We start from the raw sequence: 18,810 nt of genomic DNA, 5'->3' as shown, positions 1-18,810 counted from the left end.
CATCTCCTTCCAAAGTTCGCGCTGTTTGAGGCTTATAGCAGGAAATGACGTCATTATAAAATAAACTGACACACACTCACCAATAACAAATAAAAAAAGATTTACGTCCCTACCTTTTCCGTTTTCCGAAATGTCGGTGTGTTTTTGGTTTGGTACGTTTGTTTTCTGAAATGTCGGGTTTTTTTCTTCTTGTTAATTCGTTTTCGTAAATTTTTTTGCGGTTTTTTAATTTGTTTTCTGAAAGGTTGTGGTTTGCGCTTCAGAGCCACTGTAAAACTATGAACACCTTCGGACACTTGGGACGCTCCTCTACTACTACTACTACTTTCGGCTGCTCCCGTTACGGGTCGCCACAGCGGATCATCCGTTTCCATTTCTCAACTTGGGACGCTCCTCTAAATAATGATTTTGATGATGACGTTCCTCCGTTTGGCCACACGGAGGCATCGTTGTTCAGAGAAGAGGCTAATCCACAAACGATGGTCTTTTTAAAACGACTGAGTGAATGGGACCATAGAGCAAATTCCGATTTTTCTGAAATCATATTGCCATGACCTGTAAATGCATTACGTTTTTGACTGGTCTCCTGCCTTTGGTTGAGCCAAAATACTCGTATGAATAGAAAATAGAGGGTTTTGCATCCTGTGTGCGCAGTCTTCAAATGTCCACTAGAGGTCAGTGTAGACCAGAGAGCTGCCATCGTATGCTGCTTAGTTTCATAACAGTCAAACTTACACAAATAATTTGATTCGGTTATTGGATATGAAAGACCAGGGGTCACTGTTTAATAAACTACATTTTAATTTATAGTTCAATTTATAGTTGTATACAGTTAAATGGGACTAGCAATGTAAATATTTTCAGCCTCCTTACCTCAGTTTACCTTTATCCTCAACCTGTAAATGTAAAACCTGTCTGATGGACAAATAAAAATGCCATATAAGTGTTTGCTACAGTTGCTGCCATACCTGATTTCAACTTCAAGGTTACATTGGATTCTTTTTGCAAACCTGAAGCTGTTGCAGTCCTGCTTCGATTGCAGAAGGGAGAACAAGCCAATGTTGACTTTGCTTCTTCAGACACTGTTTTCCCCTCATGCATCAAAAATCTAACGGAATTTCACTGCAGATTCAATTTGTCACCATTTCAGAATTGGCATGGTTGTCCAACACGTAAGTGTGAATGGTGTCTTCGTCCATGGGTTCAAAGAATAAACAAGAGTTTAGCCTCACATCCTTACATTGACACGTGTTGTTTATCACCTAAACCATATTATACGGTAAATCTTGTTACTTTTTCATTGCCTGTACTCCTAACCATGAATCAGCACAGGTTCCTTATGCAATGCAGCCTGTTCGAGATCTTAATGAGGTATTTAGCTGCAGAGAAGCCTTTACATCATGCAGAGGAGCTAGCTCGCCTGCGGTGGCTGCACTGGGTGGGGCTACTTGGCTGCAGGCTGGTTCCTGTATTCCCTACAGGAGAATATCCATCTAAAGCTTTTGCTTGTGTCAATATGGGGAGGCTTACAAGCTTTGACAGGAGGAATGCACTTTCCAAAGAGTAATGATAAGGTCATTGTAAGTGAGCAGTGAGATTGCTGAAGTGCATTTTTCCCCCACTTTTCTTTTCTGTTTACGGTTTCAAATAACCACCATAAATGATTGTTTACCGGTAGTTTTACATCATCTGCTCTCGGCTCTGCTTGGTGATAATTTTCCGATGTAGTCTCGCGCAATTTCCAATGGCTGACAGTGCAATATCTCTGAAATTCATAGTTCCGAGTTCTAGTATGGGCCCAAAGAAAACAATTTTATTGCACAAATAAAGTCACAAGTAATTGCAAGATGTCATGAAAATTACATGGTAGATTTCCTTTCACAATAATTTTTGTGAGGTGGAGTATGTCTCCTTCCTTTTACACTTAAAAGCAGTATCTCAAAACGGGCTTCAGTGTCTTGGTCTGCTAGTGCATCAATGAAGTGCAGTAACTGAGGGTGTTATCTACCCTGTGGACATGTGTTTTTTGTGCTCCATAGTAGCTGGTGAGCATTGTCCAGTCTGGCCTGACATCCCTGTCACTTTGTTTGCTTTGACCCATATTGGAACTCAGAGCTGGTCCACTTGAGGATCGGCTCACCCGAGACGCGTGCCAGGTGTAAACGGCCTCAGAGACAAGGCACAAGCTTGCAAATTGGGGCCTCATCGGACAGCAGATTTCTGATTTCCACATCACATCTGCCCTACTTTTCACACAACAAGCAAGCCTAGCGTTGCCTGTTTGGAAGTATATATCAGTCTGTTGGTGACGAATTAATTAGTGCTGTTTTGGTTGCATAGAGCGATGGTGACAGCTCCAATAGTGGGTACATCCTAAATGATTTATGTCTAGACATTTATCACACGGCTGGATTACTTCACATGTGAAACCTGGCGTATGTATGTGTCCACTTCTTATGGATAAGCTTGTGTGTACCAATGATCCCAAGAGCTATGCCGTCCGGAGCTTGGCTCCTGGTAGGGTCACCCAAGGCGGAAAGGTCAAGGGGGAGGTTCCAGACAAAGCACCATTAACAAAGACATCAACAGCGAAACTGGCGGAAGATGTCTCCAGGTCACAACGGCAGTGAAGGCGGATGAAGGCTGCAACAGAGGGTGGTCCCCAATCGTCTTGGTTCTCCATGCCATTGGACTCTGGCCACCCCCCTGCCAAGGACCGTATGGTAGCTGCAGGCGCATCAGCCACTTCAGGTAAAAGCTGTCATGCACAGGCGTCCTCCCATTATGCGGCTCCAGGATCGGTCTCCACACCCACCTGAGGGCCCAGAGGGAGGAGGGTCATACTCGACCCCAAGTGACCGCCGATGACGTACATGTGTATACTATTTTAGCAGCAGCACTCTGGGTGGGTCCCTGGTACCAAACTATCAAATACACTTAATGTTTTTGCCGCCACCTACGTTTAACATTCTGGCAGGTAGGCGATATAATTACACTCTGCATGCTGGTGGTGTAGCTGAACTGTGCTGCACGAGGATTAGCTGCAGAAGAAATAGAGGAGATTAGAGGTGGAGGTATGTGGTTTGTTTTGAAAAAGATATGGCAGTCTGGCAGATGAGGAGACAGTGGCCTGACCCTTTCTTGTTTTCAGTAAGTAAACACACTGTGCTGGTCCTGGTATTTCTCAGTCGATAGTGATGGTGACAGTTACCACACAATATCTCGACAGTAGTGACTAAGGACACAACAACAGAAGACCCTATCAGTGTGACAAAATCATTTTGAGAAACAGGGGCATGAAGTTTGTAGAGTTCTCTCGTTTTCCTTCCTGTCGAACGAATTAGTCCAGTTTCGAAGCCGTGTTTCCTTGAATGGTGGATACAACTCGTTAGAAACGCGATGCTCACAAAGCCACTGGACTCCACCAGATATTCATCCACGTGCAAAGACAAAGACTCACATTCTCACACACATACCATTACCTTTTATACCTCCTACCCTTTGTTAAACCCGTCCTGCTGCATGCTCTATGAGCTACCTTTAGCTGCATGGAGATGAACCCCGAGCCTTTTGACGGATGATTTTGTGTCAGTTAGATCATACATAATTGCTGCATGGCAGCAAAGACTGTGGCCTTCGGGTAACCCCTTTGTTATTGTCAGTGTGGTTACGCACATAAAAGTTGACGTCATGCAGCCTGTGAGTCATACCGTCAAATTTGTTACACATGGAGATGACAGGTGTTTGAGATGCCGCTCCATGGAATATATTCCCATTTTTAAACCACTCATACTGTAACTCGGTCAGCAGGCAGGTAATTTAAATACGGTAACCCACGCAATAGGGTGTACTAATGCATTATGTCTAATACAAGTATGCACAGGTCAGTGTTTAGTAACCAGTGATGTAAACAAAGGTCTAGGAATCCAAAAGAGTTGAATCAAGTGCAACTGGACTTGGTATGAGAACATTCACAGACAAAGGTCTGGGAACCGGTCCAGTATGAATTGCTGAATATTGTATTTAGGAAGAATTGACAAGAATATTTTACAAACACGACGTATGAGAAATCTCATCGCTCCAGTTACATCCAAAACACTGACCCTGATGAGTCTATGGATAACAGGGTTGAGCCATGATGTGATATCGTTGTTTACTGTCTGTCGATGTTGGATGACATTTCACAGATCATGCGTCATACGGTGATACAGGTTTGTTGTCTGAATTCGTGACAATGAGAATCTTATCACATCGAAGTTCTCAAAGAAAGATGTCTGAAATATGTGCGGGGTATTATCTGAAAAATAGTTTTGGTTTGATAAGATTCGAAGTTTTATTCGTCGTATACTGAACGGACAAGTACACACGTGCTGGTTTGACTCGGCTTGTCAGCCTAGAGTGGCTGGGCTTTGCAGATCCATTACAACAGGACTACATGCTTTTTTCCCCAATAAGGACAATGAGCCCCCCCCCCCCCGTTTTTCTCCCCAGTTGTACTTGGCCAATTATCCCCCTCTTCCGAGCCGTCCCGGTCGCTGCTCCACCCCCTCTGCTGATCCGGGGAGGATTGCACACTACCACATGCCTCCTCCGATACACGTGGAGTCGCGAACCGATTCTTTTCACCTGACAGTGAGGAGTTTCACCAGGGGAACGTGGCGCGTGGGAGGATCACGCTAAACCCCCCCCCCCCCCCCGACCAGACGCCCTCGACCGACCAGAGGAGGTGCAAGTGCAGCAACAAGGACACGTACGTGCCCACATCCGGCTTCCCACCCGCAGATACAGCCAATTATGTGTCTGCCCGACCAAGTCGGAGGTAACACCGAACTGGCGATCCCTCTGTTGGTAGGCAACGGAATAGACCGCTACGCCACCCGGGCGCCCGAAAATTAGTTTTTGTTTTTTTTGTTTTCTAGACAAAAAAAGTTTCTTTTATAATGTGGTATTTGTAATCAGCCTTCGCCTTTGGCAAGGCTGGCTTTGCCAAAACCATGATGGTGTTGAAGAAACGTTGACTCTGAGATCCTATAAACTGTAATCCATTACTCCTCAAACCTATGAGAGAATATTGTTACCCTTATCTCCTTTCTCTCCTCTTCCTAGCATTTCTGCTCCTCCCAAACCTCGAACATAAACATCCAAGTCTTTCCAGGGTGTCTCCCCGCCTGCCGCCCAATGACCGCTGGGATAGGCTCCAGCATCCCCGCGCCCCTGAGAGCAGGATGGGCGGTTCGGATACTGGATGGATGGATGGATGGAGGCCTACACGCTTGAAGGCTTGTCTTTAACTGATGACGCACCTGTCTTGAGTCGATGACGTTCAAAAGCAGCGCCCTCTTTAGCGCTGTTTACTATTGCCCTGTGTGACGTAGTGGCTAGCCAGCTACTTGCCATCATGGAATTTCAGGCTGTTGGTACGATTTTGCTTGGCACCTGCCGCTTATTGCTTGAAAAACGGAGACGGAACGACACCTTGACAGGAGCCTGAACTCGTCGCTGAAAGGTGACGTCGACGTCACCGTAACCCGATTGGAGGCGGGGCTGGCGCGCTTTGGTCGCACATGCCAGAGGGGGTCTGTCTCGGGTGCGATTCGGCGTGTTTATTAAATTGGTGATGGAAACGAAAAACAACGAGGCATGGTTCGCCAGAAGTGCCGATGGAAAAACGCTACAAGGCGAACTTAGTGGGAGGGGGGACTGGGAGGCCGTGGTCAGATCAAATTCTGCCCTGCCCCCCCCCAAAAAAGGCTTGGGCCGGCCCTGACTGTGACAACGCGACTGAACGAAGATTCTGCTCAAATCCATTTGCATCCGAACCCGAATCAGTTTCAACTGATCCATGTTTTTTTAACGTCATCTCTTAAACACGAGCTTTGAACTCCGAGTCGCCGAACTGTGGAGGTGTTTTGTCGTTCCGTAAAGACAACTTTGCTTTGTAAGCACACATGGTGAAAGTAGCCTATGATGTAGATCTTGCGTATCAGATGGATCAGGGTGGGGAACCCCGCCAAATCTGTGACGTGAAACACGTTTTGTCTCTGAAAGCCTCCGGTTTTTAGAAACGAACGCAGACAAAGCGACGGCGGCGGGAGAGGAAAATAACGCGTGTATTAAACACACCCGTCCCCGGCGTGTGTGTGTGTGCGTGTTGGACAGCGTCGGCAGCTCGGTGCCTGGTCTCCGTGTCTGGTGGAGACGCGCCAGCCGCGGAGCGGCCGGTGGGAGGGGACAGACAGCCCGCTGCTGCTGCACAGCTTCCAACAACCAGACACGCTTCTTTTTTTCTTCTTTCTTTTTTAAGGGGGGGGGGGTTGTTCCGCCGCTCCCGACCGCCACAGTCCACGGAGCCAGGGACGAGGAGTTCATCCGACCTACCCATGAGACAAAGGTAAGGAGAAAGAGCCGTGGCTTGGAGAACCGTATTTGGGGAGAGGCGCTCGTATCCGCGGAACGGAGGAGCGGAGTCAGGCATGCGCCGCCGGAGCATCTTTGGTTTTTGTGCGGTCAGACGCAGCAGGAGTAAACGGGCGGGCGGTCGGACGAATGACTGCGGAGCTTCGAAGCCGAGTTGTTTGCGAGCAGTTTATTTAGATCACATCTGTCGGTTCGTCCGGTTGGTGGTAGTTACTGAAACGCGGTAGCCATGTCGAAACCGGAGCTAACGGGGAGCTAACCGACGTGAAGGGGCGCCCGACCGAGCGGGGCAGAACAAGCTGCAGTCGGTCAGTCCGCATGGTCCCTGCTGGACTCGGGTTTAAAAAAAACAAAACATCAACAACAACAACGTGTATTCCCACTACATTATAGGTGGGAATATGGTAAATTTTGGTAAATTATAACACACGGGGAGCACGGCGTGTTTGTGCAGGAGAAGGCGGCGGCGGGGAGAAACTCAGAAGCGCCGTCGCAGAGTGGGATCGCTCTCATGTTGGAAGCGTCTCGTGTCCCCGGGATCAGGTCGCGGTAAACGTGGTGAGTTAGACTCGGCGTGACGGAGCTCTCCGCTCTGCGCGTCCGCCATGTGAATGCGCATTCAGCGGCAGCATCAGTTTCAGGCCCCTGCCGTTATTTTTTTTTTTTTATTTTTTACCCGACTCTGTATCCGTCTGTATGAGTATCTACTTGTCTGAGTGATGGGTGTCTGAACTATCACTGACAATATTCTGAAACGCTGAAGATATCATTGAAAATGTTAATTTTTCCTCTTATAGAAAGAACTCCCCTTGTGCCAGAGCTCTCGCTTAATCCCCGATCTACACACATGTGATGAGCAACCTTACTCTGACGTAGCTACTGTGATGCTCTGGCGAGACAGGCTGTGTCCTAACTTCTGTAGTAGTACACGAGGTATGTCAAGTGGAAGTAGAGGAGTACGTCATCTTGAAAGCTGTGGCACACCGTAACCTCAGAAGTGTGTATATCTCTTCATCACCCGCTCGTCTACTTTTTTCTTTTTTTTTTTTTGTTTTGTGTGGACATGTCAGTATATCACATGATGATGCAGGCCGAGCTCTTTTTCTTCTCTGAAGGTGTTTTGATGTGACGTTGACTTACCACAATGGTGCCTATTATTATCGTTTTTTGATAAGCCTGAGTGGAAAAGTAGTTGATGTCTTGCAGGGATTTCAAAAGGACTGGAAAAAAACGGCCCTCCTTCATAATTACAAGGTGACCCATATTTTGTTTTTAGATAAGTGTTTGAATGTGTGCGCGAGATAACGAACTCACGCTCGTTTTACCCTGAGTATACGTCACTGGCTGCTCGAGCCCGCTCTACCTCCCTCTTCAAGACAAAATCACATTTATTGCCAGTGTTTGGGGATTTTTTTTATTATTATTTTCTAGCTCGAGTTTCATCGTAGGCCATCACAGATAAAACAATTCGCTTTTCTGTTCTTAACTAAGATTTGGTAAAGGCTAATTGGAGCCACCGTTTGCTGTTTTTGATTTCCCAGGGTGAGCACCTTTACCCAGGACGGTAAACCTAAATCTCATGAGCTCAGCTCAGTTTGCTACGAGATATTAGTCTGGAAAGGATCCATTGAGCATCGACTGGGCCTGGCAGCTGGATGCCGGACCAGTCCGTGAACTATGTGGAGCGGTTTAGATGAGGACCACATCAAGCAGTGCCGTATTTTGAAAATGGCAACAATGGCTCTGCGAACAGACGTTGGCGCCAGTGCTGCTGTAGAATTAGTTTTTATCAAAGACTGCAAGAATCGTGTACATGCATAACTAGAAACGCTGCCTGGCCTGCTAGCACTAGTGGTGTGTTCGCTGGGAGACCAGTGTGTTTGAAAATGTAGTGCTCTGGTCCTACATCTCACTGATTAAAGGCCGATCCATTCGCCTGAGTGGTAATTTTGGTCTACATCCAATGGCGACATACCTAACACAAACGCATGTCCATTGAGCCTTGTGCGAAGTGCAATTTGTGGGCTGGTTATGTGAGACTAGAGCACTTTGTCTTTCTTTTGTTGGGCAAAAATGTCTGAGCTCTCTGCTTCTCTTTGTAACTGGCTGTGTTGCCCATCAGTGTTTGTTGCCATGCGTCTCCTCCTCCCTCTCCTCTTTACACTGCAGTGGCTGAGCTTCTTTGGCTTTTGGCACTGTGAGCCCACCAGCCCCCCTCCCTCTTTCCCCCTCTTTTGCCTCTTAAGGCCAACCATTATCTTTGCCACAACTTTGGGTGAACGCTGTCTTTCCTCTCTGACTCTGTCTGGTTCTCTCTCTGTGTGTCTGCAGTACCGGGGCATCATAAATGTTTTAGTGCTTAGAAAATGTGTTCTTGTTCCTCCCTGTCTTCCTCTCCTCCACACACTTATATACTACTGACTGAGCGTGGCATAGGGAAGACGGAGGGATGGTCTACTCTGCACTGTGCATCAGTATGTAGTTCAGACAGCTCCCCCTATCTTTGACCTGTTCTTTCAACCATCCTTATCCTTTACACTAAAGGTATGCACTTGCTGTTGCAGGTGCTTGAGAAGCCTGTATTATAAGGAAAGGTTCTAAAGGAGAGGTGATGGCAGCACTTCCTAGAGCCCCTGCCAATGGGCCAGCCATTGCAAAATATGAAGCTTTCAAAAGACAGTGTTATTAATCACTTTGAGCATGGGGTGAGTGGGTAACTAAAAACAGTTCACAATGCATGTTTTGTGGCTTCTTTAGGTAAACAATAGCCTGCATTCATGGCATGTGAAGAAGCTATAACCCGTCCAATGGGTGTAATGTTAAATAGTCGGCAAACTGGTTGACGCACCTCAGTTCAGGGGTTTTAATGCATAAATGAGCGCTTTGATTTGCTGTGCCCCCTTGAGGAATCTCGTCTGGGGATTTGACACTGGTGACATAAGGAAGCTGGGTTGTCTAACCTGCTGGCAGTCCAAGAAGTGATGTTCCCTCTAAACAAAGCTGTCAGTTTCTGGGACAAAGAAGCCATAAAGGTCACCTCAGGGGAATACCTGCAAACCATTTATTTGTCTTGGTGAAAAGTAAAGTGATGGGCGGGAAATTGTATCAAGAGATGCATCTAGTAGAATAGATGTACCAACTCTCAGGCCGCAGGCTAAATTCAGCGCAGTATCAGGAACAGTGTATAGTTAAAATGTTAATTAAGAGGATGTATGCAAAGGTAAGGAAGGAGGAAATGATGGGGTTCTCATGTGTGCCGGGGGGTGAAATGTATGATGTAAATTCTTACATATGGTGAATTTTCTCTACTGGTGCTCTTTTCTAGCACCCATAGTTTTTATGGTCCATGGTTACAGCTTCAACTCCCTTCTTGATTGTTTATACTGGAGTCTTACCTTCGGAACCATTCTGCTATATGGGATTTTTAGGTTCCTTGTACTCATGCCAGCTTTGCCCGTAAATTAAGAGTCGGCGTGAGCTAAAGGCTTTCAAATACGAACCTGTTCCTGCTTAGCATAATGAGAAATTTGAAGATGAAAAACAGAGTAATGATGCAAATTAGGAACAAATCTCTGTTACATAGCGCTATGTACATGGTGAGCAGAGATAAATGTAAAAGGAATCATGCTCCTTTTTAAAAAGGGGGAATAGCTAATTGAGCTAAATAAGCTGAAGCTAGCATAAGCTGCAAGATGACAAAGTTGGCTGTTCCACTTTCTAGCACCAGTGAGAAGAGTAATGGTCTCCTTGCACCTGAAGCTGACCATTTCTCACGAGAGACCCCAAATATGTCTCGATCAACACTTAGTACTACAGCATTGGTAAGAATTAATGGAGGAGAAGGGAGGCAGAGTACTGTGAGGTAGGGGAACCTGTAGTTTCAAAGCTACCTGATTATCTCTCAACAAGTAAGAGGCATCATTTGTGAAGACTTTGCTAGATTTAACAAGATATCATTTATGCTGCCAGGTAGTTGATTAAATTCATCTGTTGTGCCAGATCTACAAACTCTGTAGCTGTGTCCGCATTGTTCATAGTACATGCTAATATTAGTAAAGTTTCGGATATGTCATGTTAATGTGCAAATTTAGTATGTGAAATGTTTGCGTATGCATACTACATCGACAGAATTTTTTTTATATAGCGCTATATTATTTATAATGTGGTCACTAGAGATCAACACTGTCCCGTATTCTTTGCACTTTTGTTTCATAGGAAAGGATCAGTCGGGGGAAATGTTCTATGCAGTGAATAATATGCAGTTTACTCAACATACTTTAGCTACGTAAGTAGAATGTATTGATACACTACTGATTAGATATAACCTGACAGAATGGAAAACCAACAGTTCTGGTCAACGCCGAGAACCAGAGCCACTGTCTCGCGACACTTCTCCATCTAGTTCCTAAAGGCCTCTTGGTTTAGTTTAGTAGGTTGTAATGTAGAATAGGGTGCGTCTGCTTTCGTTTCATTGCATGAACCTTGTAAGGACATGGCTAGTCAGTGAGAAGCATGTCATCTGAGGGTAGCTGGGAAGATTTAGATGTACTTCTGGTTGCTCCCCAGCATGGCTTGATGGAGCTAATGAGCGGCATACGCTGGCTGTCTACCAGCACATGCCAAGCTATGTTATACAGTGTACATATTATAGTCAATTGAATCCAACTTGAATCCACTGGCTTTCAAATCTTGATCCTTTTGTGTGGAGACAATGAAGGTTTCTTATTGACACTGACTTTGGGTCTAGAAAAGTCAATATTGGTTCACCGTTATCGATGCTAGATTACAGTACATTTCTCTATTTCTACCAACATACACACCAGCCTTTTTGACCTTGTTTTGCTGATTGCTTGGGCGGAAGGAGAAAGGGGCACCTTGTCTCTCTTTTCTCCATATTGATTAATGAGAATCAGACATGATGTTGACTGACAAGGATCGTTGTCTTGACAACAGTGACTTGATGTTGATGGTTTGGTTTTGCAAGGCGTCTTTAACATTCCTTCGATGGTTACTCCCCCCTTAGTTTTCTGAGCCTAAGTGAGTGACGTCTGTTCAGAACCAAGAAGTGTTTTTTAAAAAAGTAACCTGGTTGCTAATGTTATCCACTTCACTATTATGATTTCAGCTGTGTTTTTTTTTTCTTCTATCCTACGCATTTGAATACAGTTTGAGAACTATTTTAGCAGTGAAAGGCCTCTTTTCTCTCTTAGCCCTTAAACGGTAACGTGAAATCTGGTCGTTCTGTATTGAGTTCTCGGCTTGAGGTTTTCAAAGTTGGATTTGGACTGACTTTGTTTATTATTGATTCTGCTAGCCCGGCAAGTCTCTCCACATCTGTTTCTTCTCGCCATCACACTATATCCAGGACTAGCTTGACCTGCTGAACACTGTTGAATGACTGACTCCTCATGCCTGAAGCTATGTGCCTTGTAGTTCCTTGTCTATATGACTGAAAAGGAAGCACTTTATTGTCAACATTGTAGTCCATAACATTTTTTTTGGGGGGGGGGGTTTCTCCCCCTTTTTCTCCCCAATTGTACCCAGCCAACCACCCCACCTTCCAAGCCATCCCAATCGTTGCTCCACTCCCTCTGCCGACCAGAGGAGGCGCTAGTGCAGCGACCAGGACACATACCTACACCCAGCCCCCCACCCACAGGCACTGCCAACCGTGTCTGTAGGGATGCCCGACCAAGCTGGAGGCAACAGGGGGATTTGAACCGGCAGTCCCCATGTTGGCAGGCAACGGAATAGACGCCACACCACCCGGACGCCCACCTGTAGTTCATAACCTTGACAGTGTATGCTTTTCCACATAAGGATCTCCCAACTTTAGATAGTTATTGCTACTCAGTTACACTACCGTTCAAAAGTTTGGGATCACCCAAACAATTTTGTGTTTTCCATGAAAAGTCACACTTATTCACCACCATATGTTGTGAAATGAATAGAAAATAGAGTCAAGACATTGACAAGGTTAGAAATAATGATTTGTATTTGAAATAAGATTTTTTTTACATCAAACTTTGCTTTCGTCAAAGAATCCTCCATTTGCAGCAATTACAGCATTGCAGACCTTTGGCATTCTAGCTGTTAATTTGTTGAGGTAATCTGGAGAAATTGCACCCCACGCTTCCAGAAGCAGCTCCCACAAGTTGGATTGGTTGGATGGGCACTTCTTGCGTACCATACGGTCAAGCTGCTCCCACAACGGCTCAATGGGGTTCAGATCTGGTGACTGCGCTGGCCACTCCATTACCGATAGAATACCAGCTGCCTGCTTCTGCTCTAAATAGTTCTTGCACAATTTGGAGGTGTGTTTAGGGTCATTGTCCTGTTGTAGGATGAAATTGGCTCCAATCAAGCGCTGTCCACTGGGTATGGCATGGCGTTGCAAAATGGAGTGATAGCCTTCCTTATTCAGAATCCCTTTTACCCTGTACAAATCTCCCACCTTACCAGCACCAAAGCAACCCCAGACCATCACATTACCTCCACCATGCTTAACAGATGGCGTCAGGCATTCTTCCAGCATCTTTTCATTTGTTCTGCGTCTCACAAACGTTCTTCTTTGTGATCCAAACACCTCAAACTTGGATTCATCCGTCCACAACACTTTTTTCCAGTCTTCCTCTGTCCAATGTCTGTGTTCTTTTGCCCATCTTAATCTTTTTCTTTTATTGGTCAGTCTCAGATATGGCTTTTTCTTTGCCACTCTGCCCTGAAGCCCAGAATCCCGCAGCCGCCTCTTCACTGTAGATGTTGACACTGGTGTTTTGCGGCTACTATTTAATGAAGATGCCAGTTGGGGACCTGTGAGGCGTCTGTTTCTCAAACTAGAGACTCTAATGTACTTATCTTCTTGCTCAGTTGTGCAACGCGGCCTCCCACTTCTTTTTCTACTCTGGTTAGAGCCTGTTTGTGCTGTCCTCTGAAGGGAGTAGTACACACCGGTGTAGGAAATCTTCAATTTCTTAGCAATTTCTCGCATGGAATAGCCTTCATTTCTAAGAACAAGAATAGACTGTCGAGTTTCAGATGAAAGTTCTCTTTTTCTGGCCATTTTGAGCGTTTAATTGACCCCACAAATGTGATGCTCCAGAAACCCAATCTGCTCAAAGGAAGGTCCGTTTTGTAGCTTCTGTAACGAGCTAAACTGTTTTCGGATGTGTGAACATGATTGCACAAGGGTTTTCTAATCATCAATTAGCCTTCTGAGCCAATGAGCAAACACATTGTACCATTAGAATACTGGAGTGATAGTTGCTTGAAATGGGCCTCTATACACCTATGTAGATATTGCACCAAAAACCAGACATTTGCAGCTAGAATAGTCATTTACCACATTAGCAATGTATAGAGTGTATTTCTTTAAAGTTAAGACTAGTTTAAAGTTATCTTCATTGAACAGTACAGTGCTTTTCCTTCAAAAATATGGACATTTCAATGTGATCCCAAACTTTTGAACGGTAGTGTATGTCTTCCCAAGGGGAAGCAAATTGAATAAGCCACAAGGGCTAATTTCTTGCAATGCTTGTCCCATACCCTATCGGGGATGTCAGTGGCAGGGTGGCCAAACCTAGTTTGCTCTGTCTGGGTCTTTTGGATGACTGCCCAGGATCCTATGCATAGACATTATGGCTGGAGTCCAAGGCCATGCATAGCTTCCTCTTTTTCTCCCACACATTCTTTCGTTCCTTGAAACCTGACCACTGTCTACACAATGCACCGTTTCCTGTTTCTCTTTTGATTGGTCAAAGAGATAAACATAAAGGCAGAGCTTTGGTTAATATCTTCCATATAAGGGCTTCAGGGCTACAAAGTACTGTCTTTGCAAGATGGGTAAATGCAAGTTGCTATTGTTTGTCTGGAGGATGGGGTCTATGGCTGCATTGAATTCAATCCCTTGTGTGGGATGTTAACATTCATATCCATTCGGATCAAAGATTGGAAATAATCCCATTATCGTGCATTAAGTAAATCTGATTTACCAGTTTGTTTGTTTTTTTTAGCATTTTTTTTTTACATGCTATAGCAAGTACTTTTTTGTGGGGGGCTTAATTTATGGGCTCTGATAGGCGAAGATGGTTGGGGTAATTGGCTAAATTCACAAGTTTCAGATAGTGATGGAAATTGCTGTTTGTCACAGCTGTCTGTTAACCATCCAAATCTTCTCAGTAAATGCCCGATCTGTTCAGCCATCTGGCCTTACTTACAAACTGATTTTTGTATATCTTATAGCACCCAGAACCCAGACAGAACCAATGGAAAAACTGAAATACAACCAAGTACACCGTCGCCTCTGAGACTTTTTTATGTAGATTGCTTCCCAGGGAGAGAGTGGCATCTCCTCTAATCTCTCCGCCTAGCCTTGTATTCAGCAGACAGTCAAAGCCGGCTGCATCCTCTTTTTTTTCCAGGAAAAACAAGCCGCCAACCCCACCACAACCATGTAAAAAACTGAATCCCTTTTGCCTGGATTAATTTCTTTGATTCAGTCTTAAGCCAAGAGAGAGGACCACTCCTAAAGCCTACAAGTGTGTAAAGAGGAACACCGGTCCCCAGAGTTAGTGTGCTCCACCCCACTCTCATCTTTGAAAGATGCTCAGAAATAGGACTTTTTTTTTGGATGAGAGGTTGTTGGAGATGAGGAGGGATTGGTTGGGATCAGCTCGATTCTGTGGTCAGTGGGGGCAGTAACTTTTATTTTAACTGTACGTGATGCATCTGGCTGAAAGTACTTGGCCACACAGACATACAGCCATGAATGCCTAGCTCAACTAGCAGGGGGCGCAACAGCGTTGGCAGATTTATTACAAAAATTTGGGCATTATTTGCACAAAAATGTTGCATCTCATGGAAAAGAAACCACATATTCCTTTTTTTTCCCCCCACTCAAAAAGTCTTCAAGGCATCCGAGTAGCATAGCGGTCTATTCTGTTGCCTATCAACACGGGGATCGCCAGTTCAAATCCCCATGTTACCTCCGGCTTGGTCGGCCGTCCCTACGGACACAATTGACCGTGTCTGCGGGTGGGAAGCCGGATGTGGGTATGTGTCCTGGTTGCTGCACTTGCACCGCCTCTGGTCGGTTAGGGCACCTGTTCGGGGGGGAGGGGGAACCGGGGGGAATGGCATGATCCTCCAACACGCTAAGACTCCCTGGCGAAAAGCCTCACTGTTGAAAAGAAGTGGCTGGCGACTCCACATGTATTGGAGGTAGTCTGCAGTCCTCCCTGGATCGGCAGAGGGTCTGGAGCAGTGACCAAGAGTGGGGTGAGTGGCCAGGTACAATTGGGGAGAAAAGGGGGGGGGATTAAGTCTTCACCTACTCGACAATGGTCACTCTTTCTAGATTACGGAAAAGTAATGAGACTTTTATTGCCATCTTGATGGATTTTTGGAAGCTGTTGTAGAAGGGGATTTTAAATTTTCTATTAATTTTCTCTGTTATACGGAAAGATTGACAGCATTGTGCTGACATGCAGTCATTTAAAGCTTCATGTCCATATAGCTATTGGCAGTGTAAGGCTGAAGTAATCTGTCCATGCCCAACCCAACTGGTGTTAATGTTCTCCGCCAGAGGTCTAATCAACATATGGGTTGGCTAGATAGACGAGACCTAGGCAGCTCACCAGTGACACCATGCTCCCTACTGGCAGCAAAACAAGGCGCAAAGGGTGTGTGTGTGTGTGTGTGTCTCAGTCATTGTGAAGTAGTACATGACTCATGAGTTGTGCGCGTGTTGCCTCCTCCTCGATCTCATTCACTGATAGTTGATCCATTTAACGCCTTAAAGATGCAAAATTTCTCATCATTCAAAAGCATAATCAGGCTATTAAACACAGGCTTTAGCTCGTCATGTTATGGCCTGGGGGCTGCAATTCACTGTCATTCATGTGAATACAGTTCTCATGCAGATATGTCCTCCCACAGAAGTTGATAAGTCTCTGCCAGGTAGCAGCCTGGGGATTATGAGTTTGGTCTTGTGTGTGGGGGTGTGTGCATGTGCGTGTGTGTGCGTGTGTGTCCGCAGCTAATTTTGCAAACTAGTGGACCTGTCAGGCTAAAAATTTTTGTGCACATTTATGAAGAATCTCTTATGGTTGCGGTAGTTCAAAACCTTCGAAAAAGTTTGTTCTCGCTATCGCTGCTCCCTCTCCTCATTCACTCTCTAGCTCACTCTACCAGCGCTGCCAGCTCTGAGTCAACCATCTGCATGCAAGACTCGCATCGGCAGTTGAGTCAGATCGGGCGGTGACAGTGTCAAAACCAAAACATTATGGGCGTTCGGGTAGCATAGCAGTCTGTTCAGTTGCCTACCAACACGGGGGATCGCCTGTTCGAATCCCTATGTTACCTCTGGCTTGGTCAGGTGTCCCTACAGACACAATTGGCCGTGTCTGTGGGTGGGAAGCCGGATGTGGGTATGTGTCCTGGTTGCTGCACTAGCGCCTCCTCTTGTCGGTCGGGGCGCCTGTTCAGGGGAGAGGGAATAGCATGATCTTATCAGGCGCTTACATCCCTCTGGTGAAACTCCTCACTGTCAGGTGAAAAGAAACGGCTGGCGACTCCACATGTATCAGAGGAGGCATGTGGTAGTCTGCAGCCTTGGGGTGGAGCAGCGACCGGGACGGCTTGGAGAGAGGGGTGATTGGCCAGGTACAATTGGGGAGAAAAAGGGGGGGAGGGAATATTATGTTTTTGGGTATGAGTCTTGAAAATAAACGATAAGCTGATAGTATTTCACAAGCCAGCAAATCATTCATTGCTGATCTCAGCACAGGAGAACTGGAGGAACACTGAAGGAAGCAAAAATAATTCACCTTATTCACCACGCAGAAATGGCATGGTCTCCACTGTTAAAACGCCGCTATAAAAATAAAGTTTCTAGAGTAGGGTTATCAGTCACCGCTGGAAATCATCTCGGTAGCTACAACAAAATATTTTCCATGGCTGAGCTATGTTTTCTTACCGCAGTTTTAGGAATTAAGGTCAACCAGCAGAGCAGCCGTTCGCCTCGATTCATGTTCTATCATGATAACCACGGTGGTTAAACACGTTTGAAGTCTAACGAGGGCTTTCAAATTATGATAGCCTGATCTGTCATTTCATGGCAATCTTGGTCGCTTTCATGCAAGGGCAACTAGGAGGCTGCACATCCACAGACTGACAGGCAAAACGTTTTTATTAGGTACACTACCGTTCAAAAGTTTGGGATCACATTGAAATGTCCATATTTTTGAAGGAAAAGCACTGTACTTTTCAATGAAGACAACTTTAAACTAGTCTTAACTTTAAAGAAATACACTCTATACATTGCTAATGTGGTAAATGACTATTCTAGCTGCAAATGTCTGGTTTTTGGTGCAATATCTACATAGGTGTATAGAGGCCCATTTCAAGCAACTATCACTCCAGTGTTCTAATGGTACAATGTGTTTGCTCATTGGCTCAGAAGGCTAATTGATGATTAGAAAACCCTTGTGCAATCATGTTCACACATCTGAAAACAGTTTAGCTCGTTACAGAAGCTACAAAACTGACCTTCCTTTGAGCAGATTGAGTTTCTGGAGCATCACATTTGTGGGGTCAATTAAACGCTCAAAATGGCCAGAAAAAGAGAACTTTCATCTGAAACTCGACAGTCTATTCTTGTTCTTAGAAATGAAGGCTATTCCATGCGAGAAATTGCTAAGAAATTGAAGATTTCCTACACCGGTGTGTACTACTCCCTTCAGAGGACAGCACAAACAGGCTCTAACCAGAGTAGAAAAAGAAGTGGGAGGCCGCGTTGCACAACTGAGCAAGAAGATAAGTACATTAGAGTCTCTAGTTTGAGAAACAGACGCCTCACAGGTCCCCAACTGGCATCTTCATTAAATAGTAGCCGCAAAACACCAGTGTCAACATCTACAGTGAAGAGGCGGCTGCGGGATTCTGGGCTTCAGGGCAGAGTGGCAAAGAAAAAGCCATATCTGAGACTGACCAATAAAAGAAAAAGATTAAGATGGGCAAAAGAACACAGACATTGGACAGAGGAAGACTGGAAAAAAGTGTTGTGGACGGATGAATCCAAGTTTGAGGTGTTTGGATCACAAAGAAGAACGTTTGTGAGACGCAGAACAAATGAAAAGATGCTGGAAGAATGCCTGACGCCATCTGTTAAGCATGGTGGAGGTAATGTGATGGTCTGGGGTTGCTTTGGTGCTGGTAAGGTGGGAGATTTGTACAGGGTAAAAGGGATTCTGAATAAGGAAGGCTATCACTCCATTTTGCAACGCCATGCCATACCCAGTGGACAGCGCTTGATTGGAGCCAATTTCATCCTACAACAGGACAATGACCCTAAACACACCTCCAAATTGTGCAAGAACTATTTAGAGCAGAAGC

The 18,810-nt window shown here is 45.3% G+C and overlaps 1 protein-coding gene across 1 annotated transcript in view; it reads left to right on the top strand.

Moving 5' to 3' along the window:
* Positions 1-5,836: 5,836 nt before the first annotated feature.
* The window catches only part of si:dkey-97m3.1 (fatty acyl-CoA reductase 1), a 64,491-nt gene continuing 51,517 nt past the window's right edge, over positions 5,837-18,810 (top strand). Inside the window, exon 1 of the mRNA XM_056276952.1 lies at positions 5,837-6,391. The gene's annotated coding sequence lies outside the window, so the exon portion shown is untranslated. The remainder of the gene's footprint in view (positions 6,392-18,810) is intronic.

The sequence above is a fragment of the Lampris incognitus genome, chromosome 3 (assembly GCF_029633865.1).
Source record: "Lampris incognitus isolate fLamInc1 chromosome 3, fLamInc1.hap2, whole genome shotgun sequence".
Lineage (NCBI taxonomy): Eukaryota > Metazoa > Chordata > Actinopteri > Lampriformes > Lampridae > Lampris > Lampris incognitus.
Note: the sequence above shows the minus strand (reverse complement) of the source record. Positions and strands in the feature narration are given on the sequence as shown.